The sequence below is a fragment of the Silurus meridionalis genome, chromosome 21, assembly GCF_014805685.1.
Source record: "Silurus meridionalis isolate SWU-2019-XX chromosome 21, ASM1480568v1, whole genome shotgun sequence".
Classification (NCBI taxonomy): domain Eukaryota; kingdom Metazoa; phylum Chordata; class Actinopteri; order Siluriformes; family Siluridae; genus Silurus; species Silurus meridionalis.
In genome coordinates this window covers 10,146,541-10,161,193 of record NC_060904.1, presented here as the reverse complement: position 1 = coordinate 10,161,193, position 14,653 = coordinate 10,146,541, and positions in this window count along the sequence as shown.

The window sequence follows — 14,653 nt, the reverse complement described above, 5'->3', positions numbered from 1 at the left end:
AACCCATCTCTGAGCAGACACATCACGGGTCTCATTGTTTCAGTTGGTTCCCAATGTAACACTCTTAACCCTATAAAATAAAATTAAATAGACCTCAATAGCTAATGAAAGTGTAGGGTGCCCACCCAATGGCCCAACGACAGAATCCACTGGTGTGGGTGAAGGTATGCTGCGTGTTAGTCTTTCTCTCGCGGCTGTAAAGGATTACTCAAATGGATTGCACTTTGTTACATAAATCCAATTTATAATAAAGATTTAACTTGAATATCTCTAATTCAAGCTGATCACCTTATTGGTTGTACTTCTTCTTTAATTTTAATAGATTATTCTAAGCATTCCGTCTTTTCAGTTACTCATTCATTATAGACCTGGAGCCTTGTGCTTGGCTAACGATATCTGCTCACGGAGGCACATTGGCCAGTCCAAATCTTAGTCAGAGAATAAAACGGTAAACTAATATTCTTCAAGTAGGCCGCTCAATGCGTGCTCATTCATAAAGAACTATTGATTTAGTTACTTGGTCATAACTTGCTAAGTCAGTGATAGCCACTACACATGCTCCCGGATACAAACTTGCCAGACTAAACCTTAGTCAGCGGATATAATGGTAAACTAATATTCTTTAAGAAGTCCGCTTAATACTTGCTCATGCATAAAGAATAATGTATTTAGCCACTTAGTTATAACTTGCTGTCAGTGATAGTCAGAAATCAGAAGGTCCCAGATGTTGTGCTCTATGCTCCATGAGCCTTCAGTTTGTACTATCCTGGTCATAGATCTGCGGTAACACCAGGCTACATAATCAACTAGATATGATTTAGTATATAAGTAGTATTAGTATTGATTTCAGGAAATTTCAGAGTTAATCAAGAATTTAACATTTATTTGCCAGGCAATATTAAATAAACAAATAATAGAAGAAAGTTCCATAACATGATCGGCATAAAATCAAATATTTTAGCAGTGCAGTTTACTAAAGAATTAATAAAGAATCACTATATTTGGCAATAGAGACACACAACGACTAAGTGCATCGCCAAATTTTCTTAAATACCGAAACCATCGGAAATACTTGTAAATTCAAAGTGATAAAAGCTTTGCAAACTCTTTCTTGTGACAGGAGGTGTCAGGGATCCCTCTACATGCTAATCGCTGTCACCTGTCACTCGTTATTATTTCCTTTTATAAATTCCACTTCCAACCCCACTCGCTGTCGGATCTACGTACTCATGCTAGTGTGATCTCCTGGATTCCGGACTGCCAGCATTCCCTGCTGGTTCCTGCACTGTATCCTGATCCATGACTGCCAGCATTCCCCGCTGGTTCCTGTTCCGCGTTCCGATTCGTGACCGCCAGCATTCCCCACTGGTTCCTACTCCGTGTTCCGATCCTTAGGATTATACTTGCATTACGGATTGTACGGACTATTCCTGCATTTATGGATTCTACCCACACTCGTTTTAGACCCTACCCGCTTTGCGGATTATACTCGCATTAAGGACAATACCAACTTTACCAGATGACAACGGCAGACTTCCACTTCAGCGCCCACGGCTCTGGGAAGGCCCTGGACCGGATGGCTGATGTCAGGAGGCGAGCATTCCCCACTGGTTCCTGTTCCGCGTTCTGATTCGTGACCGCCAGCATTCCCCGCTGGTTCCTACTCAGTGTTCCGATCCTTAGGATTATACTTGTGTAGCGTCTGGTGGGTGTCATTTAGATTTCATGTCCAAGACATTCCTTTTAACCTTTGACATCTACATCTCCATCAAAAGGTGAGCACCACGGCTTACACTTTTATTGGATGTTGTGTATTCCACAGTGTCACACCCCTGCCCCAGAAGACACAAAGCCAGCCTCTCCAGCTGATAAGCAGCATTCAACTGATAACACAAGCCACCTTACACAGTACACACACACACACACACACACACACACACACACACACACACACACACATGCGTACACACACACACAAACACACATACACACATATACACATACACCACCCCAAAAGCCAAATAACCCCCTGGCCTCTCTGGTTGAATTCACAGGGACCCTCAAACCATAAAACAATTCATTCTTCTAACTCGACCCCAGTACATCTGTTTGTGACACACACACATATACAGACAGACACAGACCAAAAAGGAGCATTCTTTTATAAATAATTATTTATTATTAATAAATAGAATGTCCCACTTCACACATGACACAAACATACATTTTGTTTGTATCTTCTCCTATAAATGAAGCAAGTGTTTAACTCTACCTCAATAATAGTTACACTCTATAAGGTTTAGTAATATAACTCTGTTTTAATATTGTCTCTACTTTTTGAGTTCAAAGTTGATTTAAAATGATCTTCTCTTTATTGTTTCTTTACTAACAAGAGTACATTGTATACACCAGAATAAAATGTTGTATTAACATAAGTTATACCTTAAATACTGCTAAAAGGTGCAATAAGTGAACGAAAAATGAAAAGGCAAATGAAATGACAAATCATGTTTTGACAAAAATGTGACTTTTCATGAATAAATGACTGTAATAAGGACAATATACATTTTTATATTCTGAATCATAATTTTATGATAAACCAATAAAAGGTGCAATATACATGTTTATATTGTTAAACTACATTTTATGAAAAATTGCTAAAAGGTGCAATAAGTGAGCCAAAAAATAAGGTGACGACAAATCCAGTTTTGACAAAAATGACTTTCTGTTCATAATATGACCATTATTAAAAATTTTATTTTCATATTCTTAAGCATAATTTAATGACAAACAGTTAAAAGGTCAAAACGAAAAATTGCTAAAAGGTGCAATAAGTGACTACAAAAACAAAAGGGTGACATGACAAATCCTGTTTTGACAAAAATCAGACTTTTTTTCATATGATAGTTATGTAGAAAAATTTAAATTTTCATATTCCTAAGCATAATTTCATGACAAACCGTTAACAAGTGCAAATAACTGAATGAAAAATAAGTGACATGACAAATCCTGTCTTGACAAAAATATGACGTCATGAATAAATATGACTGTAATTATGATTATAATTATCATTTTTATATTGGTAAACAAAATTTTATGAAACATTTCTAAAAAGGTGCAATAAGTAAACAAAAAATTAACAAATTAGAAATATATTTTGACAAATATGACGTTTTTCATAATAAAATATGATGAAAATATGAATTTACATATTCTTATGCATAATTTCATGAAAATCCGTTTAAAGGTGCATAAATTAAAACGTATAATGACAAATCACTTTCACAGAAATATAATTTTTTGTCATAAACCATATGATAGTAATTATAAAAACAATGAATTTACCTATTCTGAAACATAATTTCACTACAAACCGTTAAAAGGTGAAATACCTAAACGAGAAATGAAAAGGTGACATGACAAATCATGTCTTGTCTAAAATGTTACTTTTTTCATCAAAACATAATTATGAAAACATTTTATAATTATGTTTTCATCAAAACATAATTATGAAAACATTTTATAATTAAATATTCATTGAAAACCACTTAAAGATGCAATAAGTGACCAAAATATGTGAGATGGCAAATCATGTTTTGACAATAATATGACTATTTTCACAAAAAAATATAGTTATGAAAATCTGAATCATCTGGTCATATTTTTAAGCAGAATTTCATGAAAATCTGTTAAAAAGTGCAATAAGTGAACAAAATATGAAAAAATTACACGTTTTTACAGAAATATAAAACTTTGTCATAAACCATAAGTATATAATAAGTAAAAAAGTACAAAATATAAAATTTAATATCCTGAGCATAATTTCAAGAAAAAATGCTAAAAGGTGCAACAAGTGAACGAATAAAAAGTGACATGACAAATCATGTTGTAATTTTAAAAAATTATAAAAAAATCCGAAAAATTATAAAAATAAGAATTTTCATATTCTTAAGCAAGATTTCATGACAATACGTTTAAAGGTGCAATATGTGAACGAAATACTAAAAGGTGACTTGTTAAATCATGTTTTCACAAAAATATAAATTTTTGTCCCACAAATATGATAATGAAAAAATACATTTTATTATTCTTAATCATAATCTAATTTAATTTCAATAATTTTTTGTCCAAAAAATTCTTTTTAAATATGATGTTTATGAAAAATTTTAATTTTTCAATAAAGCTGCAAATAACAACGAAAAAGTCCTGTTTTGATAAAAAAAAAAATGACTTTTCATTAATAAATGACTGTATTTATGAAAATATACATTTTTATATTGTTAAACAAAATTTTATGAAAAATTGCTAAAAGGTGCAATAAGTGAGTGAAAAAAAGGTGACATGACAAATCCTGTTTTGACAAAAATATGACTTTTTTACATGATAGATATAAAAAATTATTTTCATATTCTTAAGCATAATTTCATGACAAACCGTTAAAAGGTGCAAATAACTGAAAGAAAAAGAAGTGACATGACAAATCCTGTTTTGACAAAAATATGTCTTTTTTCATAAATTTATTATGAAAATCTGAATTTTTATATTCTTAAGCATAGTTTTATTAGAAAAGCTTTTAAAAAAAGTCCAATATGTGAGCAAAAAGTGACAACGTTCTTAAATAAAATTTTCTTTTATAAATAAATATGCTAGATGTTATGAAAATATTAATTTGTATCTTCATTAGCAGAATTTCATAAAAATAAACATTACAAGGTGTAATAAATGAACGAAAAACAAAGAAATTAGGAATATATTTGAACAAAAAAAAAATTCTATAATAAAATATGATGATGAAAATATGAATTTTCATATTCTTAAGCATAGTTTCATGAAAATCAGCTTAAAGGTGCATAAAGAGAATGAAAAACGAAAAAGTGTCATGTCACTAAAAAAATATTTTTCGGCATAAAGAATATGATAAGAATAATGAAACAATAAATTTCCTTATTCTAAAGCACAATTTCATTACAAACTGTTAAAAGGTGCAATAACTGAACGAGAAACGAAAATGTGACGACAAATCATGTCTAACTTTTTTCATGAAAATATGAATTTTACATTTTTAATAACATATTAATTGAAAACCACTTAAAGATGCAATAAGTGACCAAAAAAGGTGAGATGACAAATCATGTTTTGACAATAATACGACTATTTTTACAAAAAAATTGATAATGAAAATCTTCATTGTCATATTCTTAAGCAAAATTTCATGACAATTTATTTCTATTTGTATAGTGCTTTCAACAATAAGCATTGTCTCAAAGCAGCTTCACACAGATAATGTGGTGATAAAAAATGAATATGTTCTTTATAATTAAGTTTGTCCCTGATGAGCAAGCCGGTGGCGACTGTGGCAAGGAAAAACTCCCCGAGATGGCATAAGGAAGAAACCTTGAGAGGAACCAGAATCAAGAGGGAACCCATCCTCGTCTGGGTTGCACCGAATGTCCATTTATTGCAGAGGAACTACCACTGAAACGCCGCCTCGGTCTCCTGAACCCGCCAGCAATCGCCCTTACCTACAGCGTTACCAGGTCAGGCCAGGAGGGGACACCATGGCGCTCAGAAGGAAGCTCGCATCATCCCCCATAGCAGGCCAGCCTGGTATGCCTGCAACACACTCATCGTGTGGAAGCAACCTGTAGCCTGACCTGCCGCGTTGCCCTACCCACCAGTGCCATGCGGCTCTTCGTAGGCAAACCGATAGCCGTCACAGACGCAACACTCGGGGAGAGATAGCTAGCTAGCATCTCTACCACAAGCGGCATCGTCCCGTAGCCGCGCCACTTAGCTCCAATAACATTCGCACCCAGCGAGAAACATCGGAAAGCACGCGCGCACACGGGCCTCCCAGGACCTCCCAGGACCCAGACACCTCGGTGCGCAGATCAGGGAAGGCGCTGAGGCTGTGACACATGGCGCAGAAAATGCTCATCCAGCTCACTGGGTGCGCGCTGCTTCTGCTACATGACCGGCTAGATCCAGCTCAGACCGGCCCGTGCCACGACCTCAAGGAGCTCCACGTACAGCACAGGCTGTGAGGAGTCCGCAGGCTCGCCAGCATCCATCATCTCATCCTCCTTGTAGAGAGAGACATGCAATGCTGCGCCGCACCAGGAGAAGAAGCAGCCGCCAGGCATGCTTCCCCTAATTTCCCGAAATTTCATCCACCTCGGAGGAAGAAATACGGAGCACCGCGTCTCACACACACCGGGAAAAGAACCGTTTCCAAACGAGCGCTCTCCCCGGGGAACGGGAGCTCGGCTAGCAGCCGGGAGTGCATAGCCACACGGCACCATCGAGAGCCGAAGCCTCGAGGGAGAGCGTTCACCTCGGAGAGCGCTCTCTGAAATTCTCCCACCTCAGGGAGGAAGAATACGGAGCACCGCGTCACACGCACTGGGAAAAGAACCATTTCCAAACGAGCGCTCTCCCCGGGGGACGGGAGCTCAGCTAGCAGCCGGGAGCGCATAGCCACGCGGCTAAAATGCTAACAGCCAATACCTTCGAGAGCCGAATCTGCGAGGGAGAGCGCTCACCTCGGAGAGCGCTCCCCGAAAATTCCCCCACCTCAGAGGAAGAATACGGAGCACCGCGTCACACACACCGGAGAAGGAACCGCCAAACGAGCGCAATCCCCGAGGAACGGGAGCTCGCCTCGCAGCCGGGAGCGCATAGCCGCACGGCTAAAATGCTAATTTTGCTAAATGCTAATTTTAACTCATTACATTTTTACACAAATATCTGTACTTTTTACTTCTTACATTTTCAAAACCGGCTCGTTACTTTAGTTTTAATCCATTGATTTGGTGAAATAATTTTTTTTTTCACTGCGCGCTGATTTCAGCCGAACAACCGATTTCCTGTTACTGTGTGTCTTTTTTAATCCGCTGGTGTATAAAGCCCTGACTCTCACTCTTTACGAAGATAAGAATCAGCAGGCAGAAACAATTAATTTCCATATTAAAAAGCATAATTTCATTACAAACCGTTAAAAGGTGCAATAACTAAACGAGAAACCAAAAGGTGGCATGACAAATCATGTCTTGTCTAAAATATTACTTTTTTCATAAAAACATAATTATAAAAATATGAATGTTCTATTTAATAATAAAATATGAATTGAAAAACACTTAACGATGCAATAAGTAACCAAAAATGGTGAGCTGACAAATCATGTTTTAACAATAATATGAATAATTTCACAAAAAATTTGATAGTTATGAAAATCTGCATTGTCATATTCTTAAGCAAAATTTCATGTCAATCCATTTAAAGGTGGAAGAAGTGAACGAAAACCGAAAAGGTGAATTGTCAAATCATGTTTTGACAAAAATGTAATGTTTGTCCTTCAAAAATTATATTTCTGAAAAAAGAAATTTTCATATTATTAATAATAATTTCATTCGGTTTCAATCAAGTTTTGAGAAAAATATTTTTTTTTATATGATTATTATTATGAACATTAGAATTTTCATATTCTTAAGCTTAATTTCTTGACAAACCGTAAAAAGGGGCAAAAACCTGAACGAAAAAAATCCTGTTTTGACAAAAATATGAGTTTTCATAATTAAATATGACTTATAATGAAAATATTAATTTTCATATTGTTAAACAAAATTTATTGACCACCCATAAAAGGTGCAATAAGTGACCAAAAAAAAGAGTGACATGACAAATCCTGTTTTGACAAAAATATGACTTTTTTTCACAATATGATAATTATAAAAAAATTTATTTCAATTTTCAAATGCTTGACTGGCAGTCTAGTGGTTAGGATGCACTCGTAGTGCCAGTCCCAAGCCTGGATAAATGGGGAGGGTTGCGTTAGGAAGGGCATCCAGCATAAAAACCAAATCGAACATGCGGACCATGAATACGGATGATCCGCTGTGGCGACCAAAATGAGAGAAGCCGAAATAACGTTTTTTTTATTCTTGAGCATAATTTCATGACAAATAACTAAATAAAAAAGAAGTGACAAGACAGAGCCTGTTTTGACAAAAATATGACTTTTCATGAATAAATTTTACTGTATTTATGAAAATATAAATGTTCATATTGTTAAACAAAATTTTATGAAACATTGCTAAAAGATGCAATAAGTGACCAAAAAATTAAAAGGTGAAAAGACAAATTTGACTTTTCATTAATTATTACAGTTTTTCTCAACTGCTTTCAGTCATTTCTCACAACAGAACTGCATTTCTCAAAACTACTCGTCCCACCGTCAGAACCTGTTGTCAGTTCTTCACATCATATCAGCAATGTCTTGTTGTTTTCATCAATTTGCAATTACTTTTGGACAACATGCAAATGGTTCTGTACATCTGTCAGCTGCTTTTGACAATTTTTGTTGCTTTTGTCCTGCTGTGCAAAATACCTTGTTCTGGTTCTCAGCTGAAATGTCACAACCACCAAACCAATTAGTCTTTTTCTCAGGTTGGAAGTCTGTACAATCAAAATGAGAGAACAAGTTCTCAGAATTGTATGTCTGTACAGATTTCTACAAATTGTGAGTACATGTTTGCTAAGAAATATGTCCAGAATTGACAAATTGCTCTCAGGTGAGTCTTCACAGCATCTCCTTACATTCTTAGACAATCTCTATAGAAATGTAATTCCTGAAGATGAGAGGGACCTCAATCGAGATGATCTACCAAAGTATGTAATAATTTGTGACGTCAGTTTGCATCACTCTGACAACATCAGGCAGTGGTTTGTCCACCACCGCAGGATGCTGATTAAATTCCTTTCACCCTACTCCCCGTTCCTAAACCCAATTAAAGAGTTTTTCTCGGCTTGGAGGTGGAAGGTTTATGATCATCAGCCACATAAGCGGATGACACTGTTGGCTGCCATGGATGCAGCATGTGAGGACATCTCAGCAGATGCATGCAGAGGCTGGATTAGGCACTCAAGAAGATTCTTTCCATCGTTCATAACAAGGGAAAATACATGTTGTGCTGTGAATGAGAATCTGTGGCCCAACACACAGGATGCATAGGAAAACTGCCACGTAATTTCACCTTTACCTTCTGTTGTACATGTATAGTTTTTCCCACTTTGTCTTTTTCAGGTTTCCATTTGTCGGTAAATAGCCTATGTGTTGTTTCCTTTGTTTTCTGTATGTAAGTACCACTATTGACAGTACAGTAAAAATGTGAATACAGTCTGATCTTTTGTTTCGATTCTTCCATATACTTTTACATGGGTCGATGTTGATTGGTTAGATGAGGTTAGATGGAGTCAATCACAAAAATTATCTCTTCATACCATGTAAATTACTGTAACACCTAGTTGATGCACAATAGTTTGCAAGAGTAACTTCTATTTTTACCGGAGGGACACTGTAAATTATGGCACACACCAGTATGGTAATTTAGTGGTTTAGTCATCAAAACATGACTTGAGTATAATTTAAATAACTAAAACTAAGTATGATGTTCTACTGACAACATGACTAATATATTTGCCTGTCACGTTCACATTGTTGAAAAAATGACATGGGATTCTGCTGCCTCTGACACAATGATTGATGAAAAAACACGCTTTTGCACGATAGACAAAGCATTTTGAGCAGGTGACGCGTATTTTCCGGTTATCCACTATGTTGTGCAGTTTGTACGTGTTGTTTTGAGAAATGCACTTGGAGATCTGCAAACTTCAATTCTGATCTGAGAAATGACTGAAAGCAGTTGAGAAAAACTGTACTATGACTGTAATTAAGACTGTTTGAATTTTAATATTCTTCTTCTACTTTTGGCTGCTCCCATTAAGGGTCGCCACAGCGGATCATCCATCTCCATACTACCTGTCCTCTACATCTGCCTCTTTCACACCAACTACCTGCATGTCTTTCCTCACCACATCTATGAACCTCCCCCTTGGTCTTCCTCTTTTCCTCCTTCCTGGCGGCTCCATCCTCAGCATTCTCCTACCAATATAACTCATGTCCCTCCTCTGCACATGTCCAAACCATCTCAAAATACTGCTCAAAATACTCCCTCCATCTTCTCAACACACTCTCCTCACTAGTCAACACATTTCCATCTACATCCTTTATTGCTCTTACTTGCAACACATCCTTACCAGCTCGGTCTCTCTGCCTGGCCAATCGGTACAAATCCTTTTCTCCTTCCTTAGTGTTGAAGAGAAAGAAAAATAAGAAGGAGAGAAAGGAAGGAAAGTCAGGTTAAACTTCAAATTAATCACATCCTAACTGAGAAATCGTCACGGAAATTTAAATTCGGGTTTCAAACTTACAAACTTTCAAAAATAGGAATTTTCATATTCTTAATCATAATTTTATAAAAACTGTTGAACACAGCTAAAAGTGAATGTGAATGGGTTAGAAATTCATCAAAATTAAAACTTTAGCACATATCTCGCAAAGCTTTCCACGTGCTGTCAAGAATGAGTTTCTGAGCCTGTGAACATGCAATTCAACATGGCTCAGGATTCTAGGACGACTTGAAAGCGGTTTTTTAAACCAAGAGTGTTTGCACAAACAGCATGCACTTGCCCATGACCATTTTACATATTTATAATGAGATTTTACAAAACAAAACATTTTCTGATAAAAATGATATTTTTTACACAAATATTGTAGTGGTTTCAAAAATATGAATTTTCATATTCATAATCATAATTTTATAAAAACTGTTGAACACATCTAAAAGTGAATGTTAATGGGTTAGAAATTTATCAAAATTAAAACAGCGGCACATATCTCGCAAAACTTTCCACGTGCTGTCAATAATGAGTTTTTGGAACTGTGAAAATGCAATTCCACAAGTCTCAGGCATCTAGGACGAAGAATAAGCGGTTTTTCGAACAAAGTGTATTTGCACAAACAGGATGCTCTTGCTCAGACAAAACATTTTCTGATCAAAACATGATATTTTTCACATAAATATTGTACTGGTTTCAAAAATATGAGTTTCCATATTCCTAATCATAATTTCAAAAAACTATTGAAAAAAGCTAAAAGTGAATGTAAATGGCTTAGAAATTCATAATTCATCAAAATCAAACAACAGCACATATCTCGCAAAGCTTTCCACGTGCTGTTAAGAATGAGTTTCTGAGCCTGTGAAAATCCAATTTCGCAAGTCTCAGGCATCTAGGACGAAGAATAAGCGGTTTTTCGAACCAAGCGTATTTGCACAAACAGGATGCACTTGCCCATGATCATTTTACATATTTACAATGAGATATGACAAAACAACACATTTTCTGAACAAAATATGATATTTTTCACATAAATATTGTATTGGTTTCGAAAATATGAATTTGCATATTCAGCTTTTTTTTTTTTTTTACTGTTGAACACAGCTAAAAGTGAATGTAAATGGGTTAAAAATTCATCAAATTTAAAACAGCAGCACATATATTAGAAAGCTTTCCACGTACTGTTAAGAATGAGTTTCTGAGCCTGTGAAAATGCAATTCCGCACGTCTCAGGCTTCTAGGACGACTTGAAAGCGGTTTTTCGAACCAAGAGTATTTGCACAAACAGCATGCACTTGCCCATGACCATTTTACATATTTATAATGAGATTTTACAAAACAAAACATTTTCTGATAAAAATAAGCTATTTTTCACATAAATATTGTACTGGTTTCAAAAATATGAATTTTCATAATCATAATCATAATTTTATAAAAACAGCTAAAAGTGAATGTAAATGGCTTAGAAATTCATAATTCATCAAAATCAAACAACAGCACATATTTTGCAAAGCTTTTTACATGCTGTCAAGAATGAGTTTTGGAGGACAAGAGAAAGCGGTTTTTCGAACCACGTGTGTTTGCAGAAACAGCATGCACTTGCCCGTGATGATTTTACATATTTATTTTGAGATAAGCCATAACAAAACATTTTCTGAACAAAATATGATATTTTTCACATAAAATTGTAGTGGTTTCAAAATATGAATTTTCATTTTCATAATCATAATTTTATAAAACTGTTGAACACAGCTAAAAGTGAATGTAAATGGGTTAAAATTCATCAAAATTAAAACAGCAGCACATATATTAGAAAGCGTTCCACGTGCTGTCAATAATGAGTTTCTGAGCCTGTGAAAATGCAATTCCACAAGTCTCAGGCTTCTAGGACGAAGAAAGCGGTTTTTCGAACCAAGAGTATTTGCACAAACAGCATGCACTTGCCCATGATCATTTTACATATTTATAATGAGATATGACAAAACAAAACATTTTCTGAACAAAATATGATATTTTTCACATAAATATTGTAGTGGTTTCAAAATATGAATTTTCATATTCATAATCATAATTTTATAAAACTGTTGAACACAGCTAAAAGTGAATGTAAATGGGTTAGAAATTCATCAAAATTAAACCAGCAGCACATATGTTAGAAAGCGTTCCACGTGCTGTTAAGAATGAGTTTCTGAGCCTGTGAAAATGCAATTCCACATGTCTCAGGCATCTAGGACGAAGAATAAGCGGTGTTTCGAACCAAGAGTATTTGCACAAACAGGATGCACTTGCTCAGACAAAACATTTTCTGATCAAAACATGATATTTTTCACATAATTATAGTTATTTCAAAATATGAATTTTCATTTTCATAATCATAATCATAATCATAATCATAATCATAATCATAATTTTATAAAACTGTTGAACACAGCTAAAAGTGAATGTTAATGGGTTAGAAATTCATCAAAATTAAAACTGCAGCACATATCTCGCAAAGCTTTCCACGTGCTGTCAATAATGAGTTTCTGAGCCTGTGAAAATCCAATTTCGCAAGTCTCAGGCTTCTGGGACGACGTGAAAGCGGTTTTTCGAACCAAGTGTATTTGCACAAACAGCATGCACTTGCCCATGATCAGTTTACATATTTATAATGAGATATGACAAAACAACACATTTTCTGAACAAAATATGATATTTTTCACATAAATATTGTATCGGTTTCAAAATATGAATTTTCATATTCATAATCATAATTTTATAAAACTGTTGAACACAGCTAAAAGTGAATGTAAATGGGTTAAAAATTCATCAAATTTAAAACAGCAGCACATATATTAGAAAGCGTTCCACGTGCTGTTAAGAATGAGTTTCTGAGCCTGTGAAAATGCAATTCCGCACGTCTCAGGCTTCTAGGACGACTTGAAAGCGGTTTTTCGAACCAAGAGTATTTGCACAAACAGCATGCACTTGCCCATGACCATTTTACATATTTATAATGAGATTTTACAAAACAAAACATTTTCTGATAAAAATATGATATTTTTCACATAAATATTGTAGTGGTTTCAAAAATATGAATTTTCATATTCATAATCATAATTTTATAAAAACATCTAAAAGTGAATGTAAATGGCTTAGAAATTCATAATTCATCAAAATCAAACAACAGCACATATTTTGCAAAGCCTTGTACTTGCTGTCAATAATGAGTTTTGGAGGACAAGAGAAAGCGGTTTTTCGAACCACGTGTGTTTGCAGAAACAGCATGCACTTGCCCGTGATGATTTTACATATTTATTTTGAGATAAGCCATAACAAAACATTTTTTTAACAAGATATGATATTTTTCACATAAAATTGTAGTGGTTTCAAAATATGAATTTTCATTTTCATAATCATAATTTTATAAAAACTGTTGAACACAGCTAAAATTGTATGTAAATGGGTTCGAAATTCATCAAAATTAAAACAGCAGCACATATCTCGCAAAACGTTCCACGTGCTGTCAATAACGAGTATTTGAGGCTGTGAAAATGCAATTCCACAAGTTTTAGGCATCTAGGACGAAGAATAAGCGGTTTTTCGAACCAAGCGTATTTGCACAAACAGGATGCACTTGCCCATGATCATTTTACATATTTATAATGAGATATGACAAAACAAAACATTTTCTGAACAAGATATATTTTTCACCTAAAAATCGTAGAGGGTTCAAAAATAAATATTTTCATATCCATAATCATAATTTTATAAAAACTGTTGAACACAGCTAAAAGTGATTGTAAATGGGTTAGAAATTCATCAAAATTAAACCAGCAGCACATATGTTAGAAAGCGTTCCACGTGCTGTTAAGAATGAGTTTTGGAGGACAAGAGAAAGCGGTTTTTCGAACCAAGTATTTGCACAAACAGCATGCACTTGCCCATGACCATTTTACATATTTATAATGAGATATGATATACAAACATTTTCTGATCAAAACATGATATTTTTCACATAAATATTGTACTGGTTTCAAAAATATGAATTTTCATAATCATAATCATAATTTTATAAAAACAGCTAAAAGTGAATGTTAATGGGTTAGAAATTCATCAAAATTAAAACTGCAGCACATATCTCGCAAAGCTTTCCACGTGCTGTCAATAATGAGTTTCTGAGCCTGTGAAAATCCAATTTCGCAAGTCTCAGGCTTCTGGGACGACGTGAAAGCGGTTTTTCGAACCAAGTGTATTTGCACAAACAGCATGCACTTGCCCATGATCAGTTTACATATTTATAATGAGATATGACAAAACAAAACATTTTCTGACAAAATATGATATTTTTCACATAAATATTGTATTTCAAAATATGAATTTTCATATTCATAATCATAATTTTATAAAACTGTTGAACACAGCTAAAAGTGAATGT